We start from the raw sequence: 17496 nt of genomic DNA, 5'->3' as shown, positions 1-17496 counted from the left end.
TTCATACAACTGGATTACTCAGGAGTTCTCCTTCCATCCAGCCCCAGCACTGCCTCTGGAACTCTACTCAAGAAGTAAAGCTTTGGGTGTCAAGTTTGTCACAGAGTTATTGAATTTTCCTATTTGCCTTGCATATAACTTAAGGAAATGATAGAGATCATTTTGTTTTTCTCCATTGTAGCGAATGACAAAATACAGCCACTATTTTTCAAGCACTAGCACATTAATAATGCATCCAAATCCTGCACACCATACATATGTAAAATGAGCATGCAAGAACTTCAGTACTAATTTGGACTATTACATGATTATTTCTGGAATACTTGGGGGGTTTAGAATGCTAAATTGCATTGAGACAACTGGATTGACAAGCAGTACTGTTGGTCTTTTGAATACATTCTTATAACAGCTAGAGATGAACCACTTTGGTTCAGGCCCATCTCTGTGATCAATAAAGTAGAGGGAAATATAGATATCCATCAATATTCCTAAGAGAGAGACCAAACCACAGGACTGTTATTCCCCAAATCAGATTTACATACCATTTCATGCTGTTGCTTCATACCTGAGGTCCCCACATTGAAAGAGGGTGACATATGCATGACCCTCTTAGAGCTTTTGTTCACTTTAAATACTTCAGAAACTAGTCTACACGATTGTGTTCAGGTGCCTGCCCAGATTTTCAATCATTTGGTTGCATTGTACTAGAAGAGCCAGCCTTTGCTCCCCTCACCCCCCTCCCACACACACTTCAGAGGCATGGGGAGAGGAGCTATGAGATTATGAAAGAGTGTCAGAACAGGGAAAGAGAAGAAATAGCCTGTATGTTCCCAGACTGAGAAATGTACCCGAGCTACACCTTTCAACATGAAACGTTTTGAGCTTTTCTGCAGCAGCCATCCTCTCCCCCCACCCACTAGGAGGATCACAATGTTGTTTTCAATCTAAGGATCCACACACTTGTTCTCAAAGTGCATAAGGTTAATTTTAACTGGCAGTGCTGGACCTGAGTGACCAGTGAAGAGAAGAAAATGCACAGGAACTCTGTCCCTCCCATCACCCCATGTTGCCTTATTACCGTATATACTCGAGTATAAGCCGAGTTTTTCAGCACAGTTTTTGTGCTGAAAAATGCCCCCCTCGGCTTATACTCGAGTCAGCATCTCGAGAACTGAGGCGGGCAAAGCCTCAGAGGCGCGGGGAACCGCCGCTGCTGCCGCTTCAATCTGGGTGCCTGTGGTCTGCTGGGGACCGTCCCCAGCAGACCACAGGCTCCTGGACTGAAGCCGCAGCCGCGGGGGGTCCCGCGCCTCTGAGGCTTTGCTCTGGCAATGCCTCAGAAGCGCGGGAACCCGCCCGGTGCCCCTGGTCTGCTGGAGACGGTCTCCAGCAGACCAGGGGCACCGGAGCAGCTTTCGCCCCGACTTCTGGGGCTAGACCCGGTATCTAGCTTCATTTTTTACATTTACCAGTAGCTGCCTCATTTCCTACCCTAGGCTTATACTCGAGTCAATACTTTTTCCCAGTTTTTTGGGGTAAAATTAGGTGCCTCGGCTTATATTCGGGTCGACTTATACTCGAGTATATACGGTAATACTAATTGTGAGCTACAATTGTTGAGGTAGTGCAATTGTATCTGGGCCAGTGTAGGCCTTTCACCTCTTGCCCTTATTTTGAATTAGTTCTCACTACAACATGTCAAAGGGACCAGAGCCAGTGCTTTGGGGACTTGGGATTTTAGAAAAATGAGCAATTGTTTTCTTTAAGAAAAGAAGTGAGCTCAGCTTACTTTCTAGCAGCACCTTTGCTTAGGTACACCAACAAGATATTTCAAAATAAAACTGGGATGATATTTTTAAGAGCTATGCCTATAATCTAGATTTCAACTGAAAGAGACTTTTCAAACACTATGAGCCACATATTGAAACCTAATATTTGTGTCTGTATTTTTCCTCTTTCACTTAGAATATTGTTTATCATCCATTTAGTGTACAAACAAAAGCTTTCTTCACTGGCTCCTCCCCCTGCTGCCTAGCAGAGCAGTGACATCATCATAATGGTAGCAACATAATCTGTTACCTGGCAACATTTGTGATGACACAGACTAAAGATGAACAGTAATTTCCCAGAAGAGGAAATTGTGGATAGCATGGGGAGGAGGTCTTGTTTAGAAGCCGAGCAGGGTACTCCCTAGTGAGCACTAATGGAAAGCATCATAGAGAAAATAAATATGAAAACTAAATCAAATTTGTATTCCAAAGAGGTTCTGGTCATTAACCCTGGAGTTAAGAATACAAATTACAACCTTCTATTTGAAGTGATTTACCGAAAATATTTATTTAATTTTATTCTTTTCCTATCAGTGTACCCAATAACAATATACTGTTACATTTTAGTAGGCATAATTATCATGGAATCATAGACAGGATTTGCAGGCTAACTTATTTGATGCTGACTAGGGCTCTGTTATGTGTCTTTCAGTAGCTGGCATAGACGACTCCGTCAACGGAGCCATGTAAACTAGTTTACCCAGCATAGGCAAAGAAGCAGGGATTTAAATAATCCCTACTTCATTAAAATAAACATGGCCACTACGCTGTGCCGATGATCAGCTGATGCGGCACAGCATAGTAGTCTAGACGCGGATCTGTCGGCTGGGGAAGCCTTTGCTGACTGATCCTGTAAACCTCGTTTCATGAGGCATAAGGGATCGGTCAGCAAAGGCTTCCCCAGCTGTCAGATCCACATCTAGACTGCCATGCTGTGCCAGATCAGCTGATCGTAGGAACAGCGCAGCGGCCATGTTTATTTTAATGAAGCAGGGATTATTTAAATCCCCGCTTCTTTGCCTATGCTGGGTAAACTTGTTTACATGGCTCCGTCAACGGAGCCATGTACTGTAGACACACCCTTACTGAGGCTACCATGATGCAACACATACTTTCACAGAAAGAGCCAAATCCTTACCTGGGGATTGGTTGTTTAGCAAGCTTCCTGCTTCTGATGAACTTAAAAAACATTTTGCTATTACTTTTTTAGTTTTCGGCTAGCTGTTCTCCAAACTCCCTTTTGGCTTTTTCTTACTACATTTTTACACTTAATTTGACAGAGTTTATGCTCCTTTCTATTTTCTTCATTAGGGTTTGACTTCCACTTTTTAAAAGATGTCTTTTTATCTCTCACTGCTTTTTTTACTTGGTTGTTAAGCCACAGTGGAACTTTTTGGTTCTTTTACTGATTTTTTTAATTTGGGGTATACATTTAAATTGTCTGTTTTAGCAGGGAGATTAGGGATGATTGGTGTTGGGAAAGATTTCACAGAGGGCAGCCATAAATGACTATGGCATCCCAAGGGTTAAGAGACCATATGCATTACCTGAATATAGTATCTTAAGCCTGACAACCCATATTCAAATATATTAGTTTTAAAGAGTGCATGTACCTTTAAGTATTTACTTTATCTCTATATATTAATTATACATTTTGCTTTGATTCTACAGCTTTTATCTTTGAAAGTGAGACCTTTGCAACTGTGATTATGAAGGCAGCACAACAGCATCTAAGTTTTGTGGCACTGAGTACCATTAAAAGCCATTTTATGACTCTCTCCAGTCATTAGAACCTTGGTATCATTGGGGCACAGAACAGAATTCTTTACCTACTACTTGGGGATAAGTGCTACCATTACGTTGGAGATTAATGGAGTGGGCAAAGAGGCCAAGCACAACATGGTCCTGTATTATATTTGACCTTGTGATCATTTAGCACTGGACTGGGAGCAGAGCACAGCTGTCAACTTTTTCCTTTCCAGAACACACAGAAAAAGTAACTAAGCTACAGCTATCCTCTCTTACTCAAGCAAGAGACATTTTTGCAAGTAGGTTAAAAAAGTTAGGAAGGGTGAACAAGCTGGAGAAAAAAAAACACTTCTCAGATTGAGACATGTTAGTTCTGCATAGAGAAATGAAAATGTACATCATAATATTGTGAGACTGAGGGCTTTATTCAACATAGTGTTTTCTTTAGTAACTCCCTAGATTTCTACAACCTTAGTTCTGCTGCCACACTATCCTCTCTCCGCTGCATTAGCTCAGTTAGAAGACAGGATCAGCTTCACACCATAAGAAAAATATCTATTATTTGGTTTAGAAAACAAACTTGATGGAAAATTTGTCCAGGCAGCACATCAGAACTCTTGATGTTCCAAGAGAGCAGAATGACCCCTTAGATGCCTTTCGAGATGGAAAAAATAGGGGGTGGAAAGTTATATTGGCCTGTGGTGTCCGTGCTCCAGGAATATTCTGAGCCCAGGGGCCCTACTCCATCAATGTTTGGGGCCAGGTCTCTCCCCAACACCACCTGCCACTTCTGTGCACCTCTCCTGGAGCATCTCCTGGCTTCACCTGCTGCCCCCATGCAATTTAAAAGGGATTGTCTTCCCCCCCAAATACCGCCACCACCAGAACGAAGGCAGCTTCCTACCCACCTTCACGCCACACCACTCCTGGAAGCAGCCAGCATATCCCTGGGACCCCTGGAAGAGTTGTCTCTGTACACAGCCCCCACCTCAAGAGTCAACTCTGCAGCTCCTATTGGCCATGAACTGTAGCTAATGGGAGCAATACCTGTGAACAACAGCATACCCACCCCCCATGGGCCTCCACATAGGCGCTGCTGCCAGAGTCACTGTGTGGGTTGCTTTTGAGAGCTGCCCAAGGTAAGCACTGCACTCCTCACCCTCTCCTACATTCAGGCCCCCCGACCCCAGTCCAGAGCCGGCATCGCACATCCAAACTCCCTCCCAGAGCCTTAGGCAAATGGTATTGGGGGCTTGACCCATTCTGAGCACCACAGGAAATTATACAAATCTACTGCCTGCATGAAGAAAGGTTTACCACAGACCATGAGACTAGACAGTAGCGTACAGCCGGCTGCAAATGACAGGTTAAGATTTAATTTCTAGCATTGCTGACCAGTTTAGGAATTGCCTATTATTTACTGCAACTTTCTCCTCTCACTTGCTAGACAGTGGAATGCACTTCAGAGAGTCCATCTCCCTAGGGGAGGGAGAATTAAGCATCTTGCCTAGCCAGGACATTCTACAGGATTAATGGACAGTGATGAGAGGGCTTTCTCAGGCTGTAGCCAGATTCCAGCTTGCCAATATGTCTGGTTATTTTCTTGGACAAAGACTGCTGAAAGGGGGCAATCAAATCTTTCATGTTAAAGTGAAATGATAATTCTCAGTCTAAGGAAATAAGCAGTCTAGCAAGAAACAAAGAAGAAGAGAAATACCTGTCTTACTTAAGAAAAATCAGCTTTAAAGCAACATAAGTGACAGTAGAGGACTAAGTCATTTTTATATTATATACATATTAATATTGTATATGTTTGTGTGTGTGTGTGTGTGTGTCTGTATATATAAAAACACATAGAAACATAAAAACATGAATGTAGCCTCCAAAGAGAAATCTTACCAAATAATGAGTTTTACAATAATTTTTCCTATTTCTTTTTTCCCACTATGGTCATTGACACAACAGTAATAATAATATGTGATAAATTGCATGTACAGCATTGAATTCTATCACAGTTTTTGAAGCACTTTACAAAGTATTACGTAGTCCCTTTTGGGACAGCAAAAGAACATTATCTCTTTTGAAAAATGGCAAAGCTGAAAGCCACATAGGAGTGAAGACTAAATTATTCATAAGTGTCCGGTATTTAACTGTGTACCCCACAAATTGAGAAGTCTCCTGTCCAATATTCAGAGGTTCTGAGCACCTGTAACTTCCATCGAGTCCATTGTCTTCCCATTTGTGAATATGAAAAATTGAGGTACCCTACATTAGCTGGCAGTTTTGAAACTTTCAGCCTATGTAATTTGCCAAAGGTAACACTGGAAGTTGATGACAGACCCAGAAATATACTTCAGGTGCTCAGGTGCCATAGTGGGAAGTCTAATATAAATACACAGATAGGTACAACGTGAATGTCCTGATTTTTCCTCTTGTCCCTTAGCTACAGAAGCATGTGGAATTATGTCATCTTCAGTTCTTTTACTTACAATCTGTCACACAAATGAAGAACTGAGAAATTCCTAGTCTCTCACATTCTAATGGGATTATAACAGGTGGAGATGAGAAAACCTACAAAATCATGTAATCCATGAAATAGTTTCCTACCAGAAGACATATCAGAAATTAAATTGATTTAAAAGTTTCATTAAAGCTAATTCTAAAAAAATTATATTTCACAGGTTAAGAAAAGAGCATCTGTACACCTGCGTATAGTGCTTAGATTATCCACAGGTACAAAGTTTGTTTTAAAAGTCATAAAATGCATATAGTATATAATCAGCAATAACCCAAATTTAGATTAATGTATTTAACAATACAGTTTGGCTATTAGCTTAAAATATTCAGGTATATCACTCATGAAAAGTTATATAGAGAATTGGTTTTGAAAAGCAAATATATCAATGAGTAAACAATATCCTTCAGGATCTGATAATTTAGGATAGGTTGTCTGTTCAAAAATACAATCTACCAGGGCAGTATTTGAGTTACTTTCCCAACTGCACTTCTCATTGGCACTCCAGCTCAACTTTCTTATCACTATTGATTTCCACTGATGTGTTCTAGGTAGATGTCTCTCGATGAATTGATGGTGTCTGACACCAAGAGTTGTTGCATCAGTCTAGCACAGAATTGACCAATTCCTCATTCTCTCAACACTTGCTCATTAATGGGATCCCATGCACCCAGGGCTCTGACAATCAGCATGTGAGTTTGAACCTTGCAGCCCCCTTGCTCTCAAAGTGATGGCAGGAGCATATGTTTGTGTAGCTCTCAAGATTCAACATCACAGAAGGCTAGGGTCCTGTTTTAAAAGGGCATTGAGACATCCACCATGATGATATTTTCAGGCATCATTGGTGATTATGTCCCGTCCTGCTGTTCACAGAAGCATTGTGGAGTTCACAGAAACCTTCCCCATGGGTAAAGGGATGGCTCTGACCAGATGATCTTGCATAGTGTTGTGCCCCAGCCATGGGGAGTGTGTATAAGAGGCAGGGGAAGGCAATGCCTTCCCAAATTGCCCAGTTGGCCCTCCCACACTCTGCCCATAGCCCTGCTTCAGTGCAACTCCACAAGTCTCCTGGGGCTCCAAGACCAGTTGGAGAAAGCCCTAGGTTCACCCACTGCTCGTGGTCACAACTGCCAGACTCTGGAATGAGGCTTGCAGCTGCACAACTTGTGGTTTTTCATTGGCAAAGCTTCACTTCCTGCATTGCTTTTCCTGATTCCCATGGTGGATGGCTCCATTCAGTTATGACAATCCCTGTGGATGAACTTTCAGTTGGGAAGTCAAGTGAAGCAGCACCAGAGAAGAAGAGGTTGCTGGCATCTTACTTGCACATCAGCTTGAGGCCTTGCCCTGGTCTGGCTTCCATTTCATGTTTTCTATGTACTGGCAGTGCATGGCATCCTTCATGGTCCTCTCTGGCCTGGGTTCTAGCTCTCAGAGTGATGATTGTGAGCTCTGTATTCTTCACCTGTGGCAGCAGGACTCCTAGCTTCTAGAATTCCTTGCACCATGTCCAGTGGCAGCTGAAAAAACAGGTTAAAAATATTTAGAAAAGTTGGACATACACAGATCCATGGTGTAGGATCTAATGAATCTGAGGCTGCTGAGGGTACTGATGTAATTGCAAAGCGATTGTCCACTATCTTGGAAAACTCATAGCAATCGGGAAGGTCCTGGATGATTAGAAAAAAGGCAAATGTAGTGCCCATCTTCAAAAATGGGCAGAAGGACAAACCAGGGAACTACGGACTAGTCAGCCTCAACTCTGTCCCCAGAAAAATCATGAAGGGGATCTTCAAGGAACCTATTTTGAAGCACTTAGAAGAGAGAAAAGTGATCAGGAGTAGTGAACATGGATTCACCAAGGGCAAGTCATGCCTGACCAACCTGATTGTCTTCTATGACAAAGTAACTGGATCTCTGGATATGATGGTGATGGACATGATATATGTTGACTTTAGCAAAGCTTCTGATACAGTTTCCCACAGTATTCTTGCCAGAAAGCCAAGGAAGTATGGAATGGATAAATGGTCTGTAGGGTGGCTAGAAAGCTGTCTAGATTGTTGGGCTAAAGAGGTAGTATCAATGGCTCGATGTCTGGTTGGTGGTCAGTGTCAGTGGAGTGCCCCAGGAGTTGGTTCTAGGACCAGTTTTGCTCAGCATCTTTATTAATGATCTGGATGAGGGGCTAGATTGCTCCCTCAGCGGATTTTGCAGATGACACTAAGGTAGCGGGAGGGGTAGATATATTGGAGGGCAGAGATAGAGCCTAGAGTGACCTAGACAAATTGGAGGATTGGCCCAAAAGAAATCTGATGAGGTTCAACAAGGAGAAATCCAGAGTCCTGCACTTGGGACAGAAGAATCCCAAGCACTGTTACAGGCTGGGGACCAACTGGCTGGGCCTCAGTTCAGCAGAAAAAGACCTATGGAGAAGGCTAATGACATATTAGGGTGCATTAGGAGGAACAGTACTAACAGATCTAGAGAAGTCATTATTCCCCTTTATTCAGCCCTGGTGAAGCCCCGCTCCCTCCCCCCCCCACACACACACTTACCTCTGCACTGCCTCCTAGCTGCCAGCTGAGCGCTACTATCTGGGCCGTGGCTGATCTGGGGGCCGGGGCTGGGGTGCATCAGTGCCTCCCCTCCTGCTGTGGCTGTTGGGAAAGGCATATCCTGCCCCCACCTATCAGCCAACCAGTGCCAGGCAGGGGTAGGGCATCCTCCCAGACGTGGAAGAGTCGTTCGCTATCATTCTTAGCATTAATGTGAAGGGTGCCTAAAGAGATTGTATGCTAAAGCTAATTCATTTGTATATGATATTTTTCAAGCTAGTTTCATAGGAAAGATCTTCACACAAAACGATAATCTGCATTTCTCAAAAGCAAAATAGAATGAACCAGCTCTTCCACCTAGTGTTTCTGTAGTAAAGCATAAAATGAGACAAGGAATAGGAAAATTTGTATATGGCATGCTGGTGGGGTTCCTTCGAAGAGCAACGTGCCAACTTCTTGTGGATAAGTGTCAGTGTTTCCCAGACACACAATGTAACACTGCATCCCTAATGAAAATCAATACCTTAATTTTCTCTAGCTTGTTGCACACACCAGGTATGCATAAGGCAACCCACAATTCAGCAGCCCGAGGGCTGGGTACAGAGAGGTGGGACAAGGGAAGGAGGCTGCTTGGAGTGACCCACGAGGAGACTTGGGCAGAAAGTAGCAGGTTCCAGCACACGGGGGCAGTTGCACAGGGATTAAAAGCTCGGCATTTGCACCGCTATGGCCCCTGGTGACAGCACTGCACAGGCGAATTGTGCCACCAGTCCTGGTCTGCTTCTGCAGCCCGTACAGACTCTGGGCCTGGGATGGAACCTGCAGCCAGGGTGTGGCCAGGGCATGGTATATGCGGGACACCTGGCAGACGGGGAGGACCCTGTCACAGCGAGGCTGGGCTGCAGCAGGACAGGCCGTGCTGGGCAAGGGACCTGGTGGGAGCTACACTCACCTCTTCATGGTGCGGAATGATCTCTCCCCGAGCCACTCCACAGGAAGGGCCTTCCCGGGATCCATGCTATACCTCTCCCAGCAGCTGCAGGAGTGTACTCCAGCCCCTGTCCCCAGAGCTGCCACAGCCCAGCAGCCAGCGGTTCACAGCCCAGCACCAGTTGGCAGATTGGTGGTTGGAAACTGCTGAACTAGGGAAGTGGTAGAATCTCCATCCCTAGAGGTGTTTAAGTCTCAGCGGGTATGTCTACATTACAGCACTAATTCGAACTTAATTAGTTAATTCGAACTAAGCTAATTCGAATTAGCGCATCTAGACTTAAAAACTAGTTCGAATTAGCATTTTGCTAATTCAAACTAGCATGTCCACACTGAGTGGACCCTGAACCGGGGTTAAGGATGGCCGGAAGCAGTGCTGGCAGGGCATCAGATTAGGACTTAGAGCGTGGAGCTGCTGTCTCAGGCTAGCCGAGGGCTGTGCTTAAAGGGACCCAACCCCCACCCCGGACAGACAGTTCTCAGGGGTGCCCCGCTTGCAAAGCAGTCCTGGCTTGGAGTGCCCTGAGTGCCCACACTGAGCACATCACAGCACTCGGCCATCAGCCCAGCTGCACTTGCCGCAGGCTGCCATCCGGAGGGAGGGTTAATCAAGGGGCTTCAGGAGAGCTTCCACCCCGAGGAGCCCGCAGAGCCACCCCAGTCCTCCCCATCGGGGGCTCGTACCCCATTCCTCACTCAGGGTATGTCTACACTACCCCGCTAGTTCGAACTAGCGGGGTAATGTATGCATACCGCACTTGCTAATGAAGCCCGGGATTTGAATTTCCCGGGCTTCATTAGCATAAGCGGGGAGCCGCCATTTTTAAATCCCCGCTGCTTCGAACCCCGTGTAGCGCGGCTACACGGGGCTCGAACTAGGTAGTTCGGACTAGGGTCCTATTCCGAACTACCGTTACTCCTCGTGAAACGAGGAGTACCGGTAGTTCGGAATAGGCACCCTAGTCCGAACTACCTAGTTCGAGCCCCGTGTAGCCGCGCTACACGGGGTTCGAAGCAGCGGGGATTTAAAAATGGCGGCTCCCCGCTTATGCTAATGAAGCCCGGGAAATTCAAATCCCGGGCTTCATTAGCAAGTGCGGTATGCATACATTACCCTCCTAGTTCGAACTAGGAGGGTAGTGTAGACATACCCTCACCTCCTTCCACTTACCCCTTCTTAGCCCCCCCTCATGATGTATCAAATAAAGAAAACGTGTGTTCAAAAATAGAAACTCTCTTTATTGAACAAAACTCGGGGAGACTGGGAAAAGGAGGTGGGAGAGGGGAAGAGAGAGGGTGGGAGAGGGGAGGGAACTAAAATGATCAGGGGTTTGGAACAGGTCCCATATGAAGAGAGGCTAAAGAGACTGGGACTTTTCATCTTAGAAAAGAGGAGACTGAGGGGGGATATGATAGAGGTCTATAAAAGCATGAGTAGTGTGGAGAGGGTGAATAAAGAAAAGTTATTCATTAGTTCCCATAATAGAAGGACTAAAGGACACCAAATGAAATGAATGGGTAGCAGGCTTCAAAGTAACAACAGAAAGTTCTTCTTCACAAAGCAAATAGTCAACCTGTGGAACTCTTTGCTGTAGGAGGCTGTGAAGGCTAGAACTAGAACAGAGTTTAAAGAGAAGTGAGATAAAGTCATGGAGGTTGGGTCCATGGAGTGCTATTAGCCAGGGGGTAGAAATGGTGTCCCTGGCCTCTGTTTGTGGAAGGCTGGAGATGGATAGCACGAGACAAATGGCTTGGTCATTGCCTTCAGTCCATCCCCTCCAGGGTACCTAGTGTTGGCCGCTGTTGACAGACAGGCTACTGGGCTAGATGGACCTTTGGTCTGACCCAGGACGACCATTGTAAGCTCAGGGATCAGGGTCGGGGGTCTCAGTGGACCACCTTGATTTTCATGCAAACCTGCTCCTGCGTGGCCAGGCTGTCAGCTATCCTGCCCTAAACGGCCACTTTCCTGTGCCTAGTGCGGAGGTCGTGGATGAGGTCCACGATGTCTGCACTAGACCAGGTGGGTGCCCGCCTCTTGCGGACCTGGGCAGGCTCCTGGGAGCCGCCAGCCTGGTCCCGGGAAGAGGCGGAGGGCTGGGTGGCAGCGGGTGGCTGGCTCAAGCCGTGCCAGGTGCAGGATCTGCGGGCTGAGTGCTGGCAGGCTTGCACCTGACATGGGCACCGTAGCCAGCCCGTGCCCCTTTAAGGGCTTCGGGGCCGGGAGGGGGAGGCAGAAGAGTTTCCCTGGTGGTGCCCAGAGTGGCCACCAGGGCAAGCTGGGGAGGGCTAGCCTCCCACTAGTTTGAATTAAGTGGCTACACAGCCCTTAATTCGGACTAGTTAATTCGAACTAGGCATTAGTCCTCGTGGAATGAGGTTTACCTAGTTCGAATTAAGCGCTCCACTAGTTCGAATTAAGTTCGAACTAGCGGTTCGCGTGTGTAGCGCCTATCAAAGTTCATTCGAACTAACGTCTGTTAGTTCGAATTAACTTTGTAGTGTAGACATACCCAGCTTGACAAAGCCCTGGCTGGTTTGATTTAGTTGGGATTGGTCCTGCTTTGGGTAGGGGGTTGGACTTGATGACCTCCTGAGGTCTCTTCCAGCCCTATTAATCTATGGTATGCTTCTCTAGTCAATACATAGTGTTGTGGGCATGAGTCCAGAGTGAGGCAAAGTCTCCCCCTTTTCTTCCAAATTCAACATCTAGGCAGGTGCTCATATTTGTAGCAACATGTTGGTCAAGGGGGTCTTGGCAATTTGCTTCCTGATGACATCCTTCATAGCACTTTCCACAATGCTCCTCACTATGGCGTCTGGACATACTGGAAAGCAGAAGGTACGAGTGATCACTGCAGTGTCCAATATACCACCCATACAAAAGACGTTGCCCCCACTCTGCCAGTTCATTGCTGGCTCTCTGGGGAATACATTTCTTATTCACTAGCTGCCTGATGGTGGTGTCTGCCTTGTTAAGAGATATTGTTGCTATGGCCAATGCCCTCAGAACAAATGAGATCTGGGTATTCAGGATGGCATTCATGGCATTGATCTTCTGCCATGATGCCAGTAGGGAGGAGTTGATCCTGGCCATATTTAATAGGATCTCCACAATGATATCCTCAGGTGCCGGCTGGATGTGGAAATCTGTGTGTGTTGAAATAGTGATATGTTTGCCTGGCTTGTGATGTCAAGCATTTTTGGAGACTCTCACTCTGTGATCAGAACCAGTTTGTCTGTGTAGGCCAGTGTATTCACATTAGTGCTATACGGGTTGAAAATGCCTACACCTCTAGAGATCGTTCAAAAGGGCACCTCCATGGCTAAGTTGAAAACGCTTGGGCTGAGGAGACAGCATTGTTCCTGCTGCTATAGATAAGCATTTCAGGCACCTTTCCAAATAGGGAGTCCATGGTGGCTGTACAGCTTTTATAAAGTTCCCAGACCAGTTGTAGAAAGTTTTCAGGCATCCTATATTCTCACAGCATTGCAAAAATGTACTTGTGGGGCATAGATCCAAAAGCATTAGCTAAGTTGAGTCACATTGCTTCTGTGCTTTCCGGGCAGTGTGAAGATGGCAGTGTGACGAACTAAGTTACATTTCTGGCAGCCTTCTCACAATAAAAAGCCCTTCTGGATCGAGCTGATGGTTCCTCCTTTCACCAACCAGTCAGTAATCCTAGCCATGAGGTAGCTGGCATACAGTTTTTATATGGTGGAACAGATCCTGTCAAGTAACCTGCAAAGGAGGGGGGACGTGCTGACAGCAGTATTGTGCTGGATGCCACCTAGAGATGATGTTTCCTTGAGAAGCTACAAGGGGGCACCAATCTTCATTTTGGTGGGGTCGAGCTCTAGAGATCCCTGAGGTATCACTTACTTTTTCAATGGTAGCATCTTCTTGGGTGGCCCCAGGGAAAGGGGTAATCCTTCATTCAGGAGATTATGGACCACCTTTTCATGCTGTGGATCTGGGGCAGCTGACTGAGACGCAGTATATGAAGTATTTGGGGAGTTGGAACTCGGATCCAGAGTATACAGAGTATCTGCATTTGAAGCAGAGGAGATTCTTGGCCAAAAGGCCATGAAAGGCAAGAACCTCATTTTTCCCCAGTGTTCCCACATTGTTTGGAAAATCCTGTAAAGAAAAGGTTGGATGTAATTGGCTAAGCATCAGTCCAAAAGCTGTAATCTTCTAGCATACTCATTGAATTACAATAATCTGATTCTCCTCAGATGCCAATTGTGTCCACGTCTCCAAGTTATCCAACACGGGAGGAAAGCATACACAGAGGACGCAATCCGAAACTGGCATAAACCACTGAATCTATACTGATTTACACCATTTGAAGAACTAGTATGAACCACTCTAACTAACTGCATAAAAAGTTCTCATGACACTACTGAAAACAAATTGCTAGCCCAAGTACTTTCACCCTCAAAAGTCAGCTAAAATATACATTTCCCACATGGCACAAGGAAAAAAAACCTAACACATCAGTTATCTACCTGCATTCAAAAGTTTGTCATATTAGCAGTTTTTTTCTTCTTTTCTATAGAGTGCTTTTGGGAGATTGCCAGGAAAAGGCTACAGTATGGCATGACTGTCTCACTCATCAGAATAAATTAGTTGCTTTGTTTTAGAACTAATCATAAATGAACCACCAGATGTTGGTATCTTTTGTATGGGGAAAAAACCCTGCTGTAAAGTAGAATAAATAATTTCACCTTCTTTTGGGACTCATTTAAAACTTGCAAAAGAGTAAATGATGCCTTTGAAAAATCAAGGACATTTTTGTCACCTTTGTATAACTAATTTTGAGATAATTTCACCAAAATGGTTAAGGAGATTTAGCACCAATCTCAGTTTGAGGTCTCTGGACAAACTATCATCTTCCATGGAATCATCTCTCAGAGGAGGCTTTGCTTTCACTGTGTTTCAGGAAGTCAGAATTAAGGAGTGGTGTTTGAATTTACCTTTACTGGTCTGGGATAAGGGATTTTGCTCCCTGCTATTGCCCTCGCCAGTCCTGGACCGGCCACCTAACTCCTGCCCGGCACCCTTGGGATACTAGCCTTGCTGCCTGCCAGTCCCTGCAACCCTTTCCCTGCTACACTGGGCAGACCAGCTGCAGACCAACTCCCTACATGCTTGTCTCCTGCCACACCAGGTAAACCTGCTGCAGCACCCCAGGCTCCTGGCCCCATGGAGCAGCTCCACTGCAGCACGCTGGGCTCTTAGCACTGTTGGGTAGTCCAGCTGTGGCATGCCAGGCTCCTGGCACTGTCAGGTAGTCCAGCTGTGGCACACCGGGCTTCTGGTGCTGTAGGGTATGCCGGCTGTGGCACGCCGGGCTTCTGGTGCTGTCGGGTATGCCGGCTGTGGCACACCAGGCTCCTGGTGCTGTCGGGTATGCCGGCTGTGGCACGCCGGGCTTCTGGCCCCACTGGGCAGCCCCGCTGGATTGTATTTATAGCAACCCAGATGTGGTGCACCAGGCAGCCCCACTATGAGGACCCCAGCTTCCAGCCCTCCTTTGGGACTCTCTGGTCCTGGAACGTCCATGGTCTTTCCAGAAAAGGGATGTTGCCAGACCAGGGAGTCCCAGTTAACAGAGGTTCAGTCTGTATTTCTTCATACCACACAGTCAACACAATTCATTGCTGAGCTTGCTGTGATGAGCAAAACTGTAACAGGATTTAAAAAAGAGATAGATCAGTACCTAGAGGACAGGTCCGTCAGTGGTTATTAACTGGTATGGGCAGGTATGCAACCCCCTGCGCCAACATAAGAACATAAGAACGGCCATACTGGGTCAGACCAAAGGTCCATCCAGCCCAGTACCCTGTCTGCTGACAGTGGCCAATGCCAGGTGTCCCAGAGGAGGTGAATCGAACAGATAATGATCAAGCGATCTCTCTCCTGCCATCCAACTCCACCCTCTGAGAAACAGAGGCTAGGGACACCATTCCTTACCCATACTGGCTAATAGCCATTAATGGACTTAACCTCCATGAGTGTATCTAGTTCTCTTTTAAACCCTGTAATAGTCCTAGCCTTCACAACCTCCTTAGGCAAGGAGTTCCACAGATTGACTATGTGTTGTATGAAGAAGAGCTTCCTTTTATTTGTTTTAAACCTGTTGCCCATTAGTTTCCTTTAGTGGCCCCTAGTTCTTATATTATGGGAACAAGTAAATACTTTTCCTTATTCACTTTCTACACATTACTGATGATTTTATAGATCCCTATCATATCCTCCCTTAGTCTCCTCTTTTCCAAGATGAAAAGTCCCAGTCTCTTTAATCTCTCCTCATATTGCACCCATTCCAAACCATAATCTTTTTTGTTGCCCTTCTCTGAACCTTTTCTAATGCCAGTAGATCTTTTTTGAGATGAGGAGACCATATCTGTATGCAGTATTCCAGATGTGGGTGTACCATGGATTTATATAAGGGCAATAAGATATTCTCTGTCTTATTCTCTATCCCTTTTTTAATTATTCCTATCATCCTGTTTGCTTTTTTGACTGCCACTGCACACTGTGTGGACGTCTTCAGAGAACTATCCACGATAACTCCAAGATCTCTTTCCTAATTAGTTGAAGCTAAATTAGCCCCCATCATATTATATGTATAATTGGGATTATTTTTTCCAATGTGCATTACTTCACATTTATACACATTAAATTTCATTTGCCATTTTGTTGCCCAATCAGTTTTGTGAGATCTTTTTGAAGTTCTTCACAGTCTGCTTTTGTCTTAACAACCTTGTGCAGTTTAGTATCGTCTGCAAACTTTGCCACCTCACTGTTTACCCCTTTCTCCAGATCATTTATGAATAAGCTGAATAGGATTGGTTCTAGGACTGACCTTTGGGGAACACCACTAGTTACCCCTCTCCATTCTGAATATGTATAATTTATTCCTACCCTTTGTTTCCTGTCATTTAACCAGTTCTCAGTCCATGAAAGGATCTTCCCTCTTATCCCATGACAACTTAATTTACGTAAGAGCCTTTGGTGAGGGACCTTGTCAAAGGCTTTCTGGAAATCTAAGTATACTATATCTACTGGATCCCCCTTGTCCACATGTTTGTTGACCCCTTCAAAGAACTCTAATAGATTAGTAAGACATGATTTCCCTTTACAGAAACCATGTTGACTTTTGCCCAAAATATTCTGTTCTTCTATGTGTCTGACAATTTTATTCTTTACTATTGTTTCAACTAATTTTCCCAGTACTGACATTAGACTTACCGGTCTGTAATTGCCAGGATCACCTCTAGAGCCCTTTTTAAATATTGGTATTACATTAGCTGTCTTCCAGTCATTGGGTACAGAAGCTGATTTAAAGGACAGGTTACAAACCATAGTTGTTAGTTCCACAATTTAACATTTGAGTTCTTTCAGAACTCTTAGGTGAATGCCATCCGGTCCCAGTGACTTGTTACTGTTAAGTTTATCAATTATTTCCAAAACCTTCTCTAATGACACTTCAATCTGTGACAACTCCTCAGATTTGTCACCTACAAAGGACGGGTCAGGTTTAGGAATCTCCCTAACTTCCTCAGCCATGAAGACTGAGTTTAAAGAGATGCTAGATAATTTCATGGAGGTTAGGTCCATAAAAGGCTATTAGCCAAGGGATAAAATGGTGTTCTTGGCCTCTGTTTGTCAGAGGCTGGAGAGAGATGGCAGGAGACAAATCGCTTGATCATTGTCTTCGGTCCACCCTCTCTGGGGCACCTGGTGTTGGCCACTGTCGGTAGACAGGATACTGGGCTAGAAGGACTCTTGGTCTGACCCAGTACGTCCATTCTTATGTTCTTATGTTCTTATGACTGAAGCAAAGAA

At 45.2% G+C, this 17496-nt stretch overlaps 1 long non-coding RNA gene across 1 annotated transcript in view; it reads right to left on the bottom strand.

The window, feature by feature from the left end:
- Positions 1 to 2915: 2915 nt before the first annotated feature.
- The window catches only part of LOC142831279 (uncharacterized), a 114680-nt gene continuing 100099 nt past the window's right edge, over positions 2916 to 17496 (bottom strand). Inside the window, exon 3 of the long non-coding RNA XR_012906992.1 lies at positions 2916 to 7613. This is a non-coding gene — a long non-coding RNA (uncharacterized LOC142831279). The remainder of the gene's footprint in view (positions 7614 to 17496) is intronic.

Source organism: Pelodiscus sinensis, chromosome 13 (assembly GCF_049634645.1).
Source record: "Pelodiscus sinensis isolate JC-2024 chromosome 13, ASM4963464v1, whole genome shotgun sequence".
In the NCBI taxonomy this organism is placed as follows: Eukaryota; Metazoa; Chordata; order Testudines; family Trionychidae; genus Pelodiscus; species Pelodiscus sinensis.
The sequence above is the reverse complement of the archived record's forward strand: the minus strand, read 5'-3'. Positions and strand labels throughout refer to the sequence as shown.